We start from the raw sequence: 10600 nt of genomic DNA, 5'->3' as shown, positions 1-10600 counted from the left end.
AATCTAAAATATATGACAGTTTAATTTTTATCATGACATTATGGAAAATAATGAACTTTATCACAATATTCTAATTTTATGACCAGCACCTGTACTATACCTAAAAGAAGAAGCCCGTATTTATAGACGATAAGATCAAATATGTCCTAATCTATGATCTGGAGTATTTAATAGAAACAAAAGCAAAAACAATAAAGGTCTACAAGAGTGCAGGCTATCTCACAGCATTATTTTTTAACTACTATGGAGGAATTTTGTGTGTTTGTTTCCCGCTAGAAGGAAACAAATGCACCCAGTACAACACTTTCATTCTATTGGCTGAGAGGTTTTCAGGCGACGATGCATTTTTGTTCCAAAAGCAAGCAGAAAACATTTCGTAAGCAAGCGTGCGAGGAGAAAGGTTTGAGTACGAACATTACAAGTTTTGAGAAGAAAGACATGAAGTCCTGCTTTCAAAACGAAAATGTAAGCAAAAGTATTAAAAGTAGAGGTATGCTGATCGATCGGCCACTGATCATAATTGGCCGATTTCTGTGAAAAAGTGCATGATCAGCGATCGCCGATCATGGTCTCTTGTTGCCGATCACCTGCTTCTCACTTCGTAGCCTGCCCGTACAGCTCATCTCCTCCTTCACACTGCATATGTGCGCAGCAACAAAGCCTAAGTGACGTGGTGAGGAACTTTAATGCTCTGAGAGTGAATGCGGATGTTTGCGTGTTCCGCCGAAGAAATACCTCGGAGGTGAAGCACGTCAAAATACATCAACACAATGAATCTAATAAGACGTTTTAAAAACGAACACTTGAGGGAGTTTGGATACAACAAGGCTCACTGCAGGAAAAAAACGGACATCCGGAGCAGCCAGATAGCAGGTAAAGCAGCGCACAGCTACCAATATTCACCCGGAAGAGCGTAATGGTCAGAAAGGTAAACAAATAACCAGAAAAAATAATTAATGTCAAAGAGCTAGCGGTGTAAGACGCAGGTTCTGTTCCCGTTGTTGGACAGCCGCTAAGCGCTACTGGTAGTAATATTTCACAGACGAAGCTTGGTTTCTGCTCCACCCATAGTGAACTCTCACACCGAACGTCTGCTTAAAGGTGCAGCACATAACTTAAATATACAAACAAAAAAGATTTTACATATTAAAACTTTCGCTATGTAATAATAACATGAAATAAATCATCTCTGAAAAAAGAAACATTAATGCCTCCTCATGTTCTGCAGAATTACGCCGCTCAGTCAGATCAGGTTTTTTGTTGCCGATTCTGATACCGATCACCCATGAGGCCGATCTCTGCCGATCACCGATCTTTGTCGATCACCTGGATTGGCTGTTAATTTTTCTTTTTAGGTTCAAACGCTGCTATATAACCTGACAAAATGGAAAAATGATCTGGCAACAAATTCAGATTTAGACAAACATGCAGGCACAATACAGCAGCTATTCAGTCAAAAGGACAACTGAAAAACCTACAATCAGTAAAACAATACATATACAACAGTAAGGTTCTCTGTACCATAAATTATACATGAGTCAAATAAATCTTACAACACTGCCTATATCAAATAAAAAGAAATATTAATTCAGAGTCAAATGCAGGTTGCATCAAAATAAACAATACTGAGTTAGTGAATCAAAACTTCCTAAGAGCTGGTTCTGATTGACTGCCCTGGTAAAAAAAAAAAGTATACTTTAGTATACTAAATTTTAACATACTTTAGTATACGTTTATCGATGTACTTCAACTGTACTATTTTGGAACAACTTATTTTGTACTTGGTATACTTTAGTAGTATTTAAATTGTTTAAAATTACAATTAATAGAATACTTTAGTATACTACACATACTTTTTTGGAACAACTTCAAGTATACTTAGTGTACTTAAAGTATACTTTTTAAATTTCATATTTCAGAGCTTTATTATTACATTTTGATATAATTATTATATTTTGAGTGTTAATTATATAATTGTCTCAAATTATATTAAATATATATATATTAAATATACTTCAAATATAATAATGTATTTAAATTACACTTCATTTTTATTTTGGATTTGCTGCTATTGATAATAAACTACTATTTCGTCTTTATTCCTACGTAACTATTTTGTAAATGACATGCATAACTACACTACTGTTTTAGGCTAAAATTACATGGAAAGATTAATTACACAAGATGCCCATGGTAATTCAAATATTTTTTATTACAGACATTTTAAAATTGTCCAATTTTACTCACAACTTTATGAACTTTACATAAATTATCAGTTTACACATCAAAAGTGAACACATGAACATGGAAATTTAAGTGTGACAATAAAACATGAAAGTGAGGATCAACGACAGAACATTCCAGTTCACTGCACCTTACAGAATCCTACAAAAAAGAACAATAGAGCAATTAAACAGAGAAAGCATTTGTATTTAAAGAGAACAGAAAAATGGCAAATAAAAAATAATACTTACAATTTCAAGACGTTGTGGACTCGCTATGTATGTGACATCATAAGAACTGATGATGATTGGGACCGGATGCCTGGGGTGGAAAAACATTTCTGGGTGTCTTCTTTGCCTGTTTATGTTAGAAGTAGAAAAAAATTGTCAGCAATGTCATAGAATCAGTTGATGTTGGCATTAACTATGAAGCTGTTTTAAGTGTGGACTTAAGGAGACAAACTACCTTAAAATCTTTCCATCCATGATCTGAACACACTGATCCTTGCAGGGTGGTGAGGGGGGCTGGTGGTGCCCATCTCCAGCAGCCATCAGATGAGAGGCAGGGCTCATCCTGGACAGGTCACTTACAGGGCCCTGAAAGTCAACAACAAATAAAAAAAGAAAGATAAATGTTAGATTAACAAGAAGAGAAAAATTCTTTCCAGTTACCTTTAAATCAAATCATGTTTATTAAGCACTTACTGTTGGTAACAGCAGATTTTGTTGTTGAAAATGTAGCTAGCTCCTCATTGAAAAACAAACTTACATCATGAAGACGATGTGGAGGTTCATCCTTAGAGCTGGTTGGTGATCTGGTGGAGTCAGAGCTTCTTCTGAGAGAGAAAGTCTTTAGGTTTCTAACACCCGATTTCTCTGGCTTCCTCTTTCATCTTCATTTGCTTAGTTAGACTGCAAACATATGTTTAAGATAAAAACATTGATGAACGAGTTAGAACAACCTCACAATATCAAAGTCTCTCTGTCATATGGAGCTTAATTAAAACCAGGTAAGTTTATGAATTAAAGTATAAGTCGCAACAAACAGCCTCCATGCAGTTATAACATGAAGCTGAATGATTACTATAGTAATAATCATACAAGTCACAATAAAATTGATAAAATAATTATTTAAGAAACCAACGTAAGTTATATATCTTTACTGCACTGTTTATAATTAAATGAAGATAATTAATAAGCAAACTTGCCATCAGCTAGCAACACTTGGCAGCCTTCGTCCCCCCGGGCTCTCTTTGTGACACACATTTCATTACCATTGGTTGTTGTCCCGTTGTGTTGTCGTCCAACTCGGATTAGGACGTCACCAGCTTGAATTTACCAAAATTAGTAACTATTGTCAAGGCCCTCTCTACTTTTAAGGTAATATTATGCGAGTAAAAATGGCGAATTTGAACAGCGTCTGTTTTCTTCCCTGCGTTCAAGTTTTTTCTTCTCTTTGTGGCGTTTTTTAAATAAATGAAAGTGTGCAATACCGCCACCATCTCGTCTGGAGTATGAACTGGAGCTAATGCCGTTGATTATAAGGTTTTACATCACACACCAGAAAATTGATTGGGCACTTTCTTAAAAATTACATCATGATTATCCTTTTTTTATTGTATGCAATTTTAATAAATAGTAAAAGATTAAGGCACTTAAAAGTTCATACATATTCATTCATATTTTGTTCACTTAAAGTATACTTTTATTTAATATATTAAAAGTGTATTTTGGTACAATTATGTTTAAGTGTGTTTAAAGTACTAATTTCGAAATTGGTACAAGTGTATTGTTCGTATACTTCAGATATACTTATAGGAAGTACACTTAATAATTAGTATACTTAAAGTGTACTTTCACAATTTTAAGTATGTTTGAAGCAAAAGTATTAAAAGTTTTGAGAACAAAAGACGTAATTCTGCTTTCAAAATAAAAATGTAAGCAAAAGTATTAGTGATGGGCTATCTGTAGCGAGGGTTCGAGGCGTGTATCGAGTAAAAAGGGGCCGTGTCCGATGAAGCCCCGCTTCGGAGCTTCTGTCACATTGAGCAAAATCACGTGATCAGGAACAAACGAGGGCTTGCATTACAACTGCCACGTCATTGCTTCATTTTGCGTATCATTTTTAAAAATAAAAGCGCTATGAACTCTGTTGCTTCGTGGGTTGTAGTAGGTAGTTTGGTAGCGCATCAGCAGAGCCGTTTTCATCAGCACTGGTTGAAACAGAGCCGTCAAAAAAGAGAAAAACCTCTCATATCTGGGAGTATTTTGAGATGACAGATCACAATAAGGTTTGTATAATGTTTGCACAAGATCTGACTACATTTGCATCATTAATAGTAACTTTGTGTGAACTTCACCATCCTTTTATTTCAGGTGAAATGTTTGTTTGTGGGCAGGGTGTTGGTCTACAACAAATCATCAATGATTAGGCATTACAGGGCCCTACATGAAAATAAGTACACTTTAAACACAGGAGACACCAGCCAGAGTATGACATTGTTTTATGTGTTTAAAATGATTTCATTCATATATCTATCAGTATAATATTGTTTCATTTCAATTGTTTTATATTTATGCATCTTACAGATTCCAGGAAGCAAGTGCTAGATGAGGCTGTGGTAAACTTGATTGTAAAGGATTCCCCACCCTTTTCAGTAGTGGAGGATGAGGGGTTCAGGGAGCTCATTCATTTGCTGGATCCAACCTATGTTCTTCCTACCAGAAAGGTTTATGTGTCAAACATACCAGCTAATGTGGTAAATGGAAATCATTTCAGTTATTTAAATGAATTATTTTGCTTTTCATTTCAGGCATTAAAAAGGATGGTGGAAGAGAAATACTACAAAACAAAAGAAAAAGCCAAAGAAGACATCCAAAAGGTGTCTGCCGTCAGCCTGACCGCAGATATGTGGACGTCCATCAATATGGATGCTTACCTGGCCATAACATGCCACTTCATTGATCCCAATGACAAACTGGGCATTGTATTAATTGGAGTGGAGCATTACCCTTCCACTCACACATCTGAGAATCTGGCCAGGGTGGTGCATAATCACATGGCGGAGTGGGGAATTACTGATAAGGTGAACTGTCTGGTGACTGATGCCGCAGCTAACATGATTGCATGTGCTAAGGTATTAAAGATCAGGCACTCCATTTGCATTGCTCATGGATTGAATTTATTAGTCCGAAAATCATTTGACCAGATCTCTGACCTCTGTGACATCCACGCAAAGGCTAAAAGAATTGTGGCATATTTCCACTCAAGCACCACAGGTAAATAAAAGCTAGAAGGGATTCAAATACAGATGGGAAGACAGTCGCAAAAGCTCATAATCGATGTGGACACATCCTGGAACAGCACTTACCTTATGTTGGAACGTCTGTTTCAACAAAAAGAACCTGTGGCTGCAGCCCTCACAACACTCAAAACTGATATAATCCCTCTGATATCTCAGGATAATGAGGTAATTGAGGAATCGTTACCGGTGTTGTTCCCATTTTTCCAAGCAACTTCAGAGCTCTCTGAAGAGAAAAGGGTGTCAATATTCAAGCTTTAATAAACATGCTACACCATGCAGTGCTTACAAAGATGGCAAATATAAAAAATGATGTTGCAAGACTTCTGTCTGAAAACCTATTGAGGCGTGTCAAAGAACAAATTGCAAATATTGAATCATTAAGTGTCATGACAATGGCCACATTGCTGGACCCTAGGTTCAAAACTCTTGGTTTTGTCAGTCAAAGCAAGGCACAAGACGCAGTACGGCGGCTGAAAGCAGAATGTTCTGTACTAATTCCAAGCAATGAAGGTGACCAGCTGCAGGATTTAGCAGATGCAGGAGAAGGCACCAGCAAATCTTGTGAGTTTTCTTTTTTTCTTTTCTTGTGACATTTGTACTACTGTGTTTCAGTTGTTGGTGTGTATTATCTGTAATAATTTTTTTTGTTATTTATAGGTGAACTGTGGTCTCTGTTAGATTCTACAGTGGACCAAAAGAGGCGTTGCTCCAATGCCACAGCAGATGCCATTGTTGAAGTGGAGCGATACCTCGCCGAAATGAACCTAAGGAGACATAAAGATCCATTGGAGTACTGGCATACACAGGAACATGTGCATCCCCATTTGTACTGTATGGCACTGAAGTTCCTTTGTTCACCTGCATCATAAGTGCCCTGTGAACGAGTTTTTTCCAAGGCGGGGGAGGCCATCTGCCGACGAAGAAACCGTCTACAACCTGAAACAGTGAAAAAAGTCCTGTTCCTAAATTAAAACAATTAAACCTAAAATCCAAACAGTTCTTAATTATTTTTGTTTGATCAGGAGATACATCAGATTCACACATCAAAAACAGACAAAAAAAACATTGGAAGAGGCAAACTTTATTTGTACTGTTAAAAACCAGAACTAGAACTCCCAAGAAGAGATTATTTTAAACAAATTCTGTTTTTCAGGAAACAAGTTTTTCACTCAAAGTATTCAGTCTGCCTCAACAATCACTCAATTCCCAATACAGTAAAGTACAACATATCTTCATTGTCAAATAAGTCCATGACATAAAAGAAAACCCTACACAACCACTGACAGTCAAGGATTAGATTGGCTACAAATTATTTTAATAATTAAAACATAACAAATATGATTTAATTGATTCTCCTGTTACTAAATATGAGCTTGAAGAAAACTTTGTGACAATATTGCATTTACAAATTTTTGAAAGTATGATCCAACTGAGTGACAAGGCTGTTACAGTTTCACCAGCAGATGTCACTAGTGAATGATGAACCTTTTTGCAAAGCAAAGGGCTGGAAAGCTTCATTGCTTCATGAGGCTTTATTTGCCCATCACTAAAAAGTAGTAAAAGTTTTGAGAACAAAAGACATGTAATCCTGCTTTCAAAATGAAAATGTGTGCTGTTGAATTATGACTGAAAAATTCCCCCATACTCTTCATCACAAAGGGGTGCAGTGCAATGACTGGTGGTAATTTTCTGATCCACATGCAGAAAGGACACAAATAAAGGTTTAGGAGGTTTATTAACAAGGATTAATTTTGAGATGTGGATTCTGGAGGATGGCATCTGGGACAGGAGAGGAAACGTTAGAAGGTGTGAGGTATTATTTTGAATAGAGTAGTCCTGAATACAATAGGCATGGGAGTGGCTCACATTGGTCCTCAGGCCTGAGTGGCTGGATGATCTGGATTGAGATAAAGAAAATTTGTCACCAAGGTCTGTGAGAGTGGGTAAACAATGACTGAACAGAGAAACTTCATCTGAAGGCAAGGTAAGTAGAAAAGGTGAGTCTGATCATAGATGAACAGAGAAAACAAACAAATCTGGAAGTATGAAATTGAAGGAGAGAACAGGAACTCTAAGGATTGTGGGAGATTCTGGCTTGACTTTAGCAAAAATATTGGACAATCAGGTGGAGAGGAGTTGTCTGGAAACACCCAAGTGCTATGACTATAGCAGGAGTGAACCACACAAACAAGCACACAGAGCCTCATGAGTCACAAAGGGATGAATAATCTAAGTAGAACCTGTTATACATGTCCTTAATACAACATGTCCTTTTGTTGTGTCTGCTAATCTTTACAGATCAAACACTGCAGGGCTCCATTCAGCTGCAATTACAAATTAATTGCTATATACCAATTTAAAGTGTTTTATGACTCCTGAAAGCAACTTTTCCCCGAATATTCTTGTAGTTTTACATGCCCTTGAAACAGAATTGGTCGCAGGTTGGAATGAAATTGACCAACTATGGCATAAGGACACAAGGCCCTGGACACAAATAGGAAACCAACACACATGCAGGAAGTGTGGAAAGTCTCATCATCCAAACCAGTGTCCTGCATATCAAGTTTCATGCTATAGATGTGGAAAGATGAACCATTATACAAATATCTGAGCCAAGTAAAATGCCACACAAGAGAACCAAGAAATTAATTCACTTTTCACAGGAACACTGTCGGTATCTGAACACTAAAACTGACAATGTCTGGCATAATACCATACACGCAGGATACATGTCTGTTGAGGTTAAGCTTGATATAGGGGCAGAAGCTGATATTCTACTAAGGCTAAAGTTCAAAGCCCCGCAAAGGTCAGAAATGAAAAGAAATTGAACTAGAAACTACAACTAACAAACATTGTGTTAACTACCTATGGAGAAATAGTCATTTTTGGCATCAGCCTGACTAGGCTGCATAATTACTTTAGTTCATATTGTAATTTAAACATACTAAAATATGACATGTTTTTTGTGCCTTTTCAAGATAGATTTTTTTTAAACAATATGCTATTAAGACAGTGCAAATTCCTCATGAGATAACAGGATGGTTTCACAAGTGATGTAATAGATTCTTAATTAATATGTTGATGTGTTTTCTAAGATGTTGTATTTGCAGGGTCAATATTTAGATGGTAAAGGAGTTATTGACCTTTAATTACCAAAAAAAAGTAAGCCGAGAGAGGTAAAGAAAAACTGCAAAACAAGGGATTGAGAACAAAAGGAATTTGGAGAAATGTATACTATGGATCTAAAAATGTTTAAAATTCTACCATCTGTACAAACATTGATTATATTGCTGTTTTCTTCTTACAATTAAATTAGCATGAAAACGCAGAGTGATCCAGAAATACTGAAACTTCCAGTTTACATTCCAAATGCTAAAGATATATTAAACAGCATAACACAATTGCAAAATATCCATACAATGATAAAGAAGGGAAAGTACATCATCAAACAGGAAAATTAAAAGTTTCCCTGCTACAGTTATGGACTTACAACATGGATTAAAGGTTAAAAAAAGGATAAAACAATTTATAATAGGTAATCTCAAGACAATTTACCAAAAAAAAGTAATTTCTATTCTACGTATTACATAGTACAACAATTTAACCCTTGTGTCCAGAAATGGGATCCAGTAAAAAAAAAAAAAGAAATGCAGATTGCATCATGTCATTGACTTTCAATTGTCTTGTTGATATGCTTCCCCCTCTTCAAATTACTTGGACTCTGTAATGATCAATTTTATCCATATTTTCAGCAAATGTACATGTGGAAGCAACATGTACATTTGCTACCTTCCTTTTTTTGTTTCTTTCTTTCTGAGACTAGGCCTGCCACAAAATTAATAACCTAATTGAACTTATAAAGATGATTTATAAGTTATTCTATATAAATTGAGTCTGCAACAACTAGAATAAAATAAAAAGTGAACTATTTGATAGTAGTGAGGATTTTGGGTGGTAAATGTTTAACATTTTAACATACACAGACATTACTCCATTTTTACTCAAGCAAACCGAAAGGTACAACTATGTCAAGTAATGACACAATGTATCTTTATTTTATGTAGTAAATACATTGCTGCTGCTGTAAAAAGAAAATATAATACATTTTCCAGAGAATAATATTTTGGATGAGTTTAAGAATATTGCTTGCCAAAATCGCACAAGGTAACTACACTTGTCTTTTACATGTTGCAGTAATTGAATCTTTTGGGGCAATTGGTTTGCATAAATTTAAGTAACTACAGCCTATTTTCCTGCTCCACATACTTGGCTAGCAATTTGCCAGTTGGCTTCCTAGTCTGAACTTCTGGACAATGTCTTGATTCAGTCAAATCTTCTATCCTGTGTCTCCTGTACTCTGATATTCTACTACATCCACTCTGTGAATGCTTTCTTTGCTGGTCTTCAGCATGCTTTGAATGCAATATCTGGTTTCTCTTACTTTAACCCGCCGAAGTTGCACCTGATTGGCATGTTAGCCTTTCGATTCCCTCCCAGTGAGGCGGTGCTTCACAAAGCAAACGATGGCTGACTGGTACTTCAGCCATCGTGAAGTACCAGTCCTGTGTGGATATGGGTTGGATTAGCTGATATTTGAGACCACATTGAGATCAATAGGTACACTCTATTTCGACTTATCAACAGCACACATGAGATTGCCAATGGAACCATGAGAGAGCTGACTGAACTGAGAAATATGGTTTTGCAAAACCATGTTGTACTGGACTTCCTCACAGCCTCTCAGGGAGTGTTTGCAAAATCATTGGCTCGATGTGCTGCATGTTCATTCCTGATGAAACAGGAACTGGTAGAACTATTTCTGACGCTCTACATGAGCTGGAGGACATTCAACTTTACGTGGACAGTGAGACGCATAGATCATATTCTTTTGACTTTCTTAGTTCACTTCTGGAACTTGGTGGAATGGTGGAACCTACTGTTAAAAATTGGAACACCTATTCTGGGTATTCTGATCCTTTTTTGCCTGTTCACAAGTTGGATCATTCCATGCCTTCATAGCATGATGCTAAAGACATTTAACACTGCTGTGATCAGCTATCAGCTGTTCAGACC

The 10600-nt window shown here is 36.4% G+C and overlaps 1 long non-coding RNA gene across 1 annotated transcript; it reads right to left on the bottom strand.

The window, feature by feature from the left end:
• Window positions 1-2277: 2277 nt before the first annotated feature.
• Window positions 2278-2716, bottom strand: LOC103130184 (uncharacterized). The gene is made up of 3 exons (XR_475177.2): window positions 2689-2716; window positions 2475-2580; window positions 2278-2385 (listed from the first exon to the last, which is right to left on the bottom strand). It is a non-coding gene; the product is annotated as an uncharacterized LOC103130184 (long non-coding RNA).
• Window positions 2717-10600: the final 7884 nt, after the last annotated feature.

The sequence above is a fragment of the Poecilia formosa genome, unplaced genomic scaffold, assembly GCF_000485575.1.
Source record: "Poecilia formosa unplaced genomic scaffold, Poecilia_formosa-5.1.2 Scaffold613, whole genome shotgun sequence".
NCBI classification, from domain to species: domain Eukaryota; kingdom Metazoa; phylum Chordata; class Actinopteri; order Cyprinodontiformes; family Poeciliidae; genus Poecilia; species Poecilia formosa.
The sequence above is the reverse complement of the archived record's forward strand: the minus strand, read 5'-3'. Positions and strand labels throughout refer to the sequence as shown.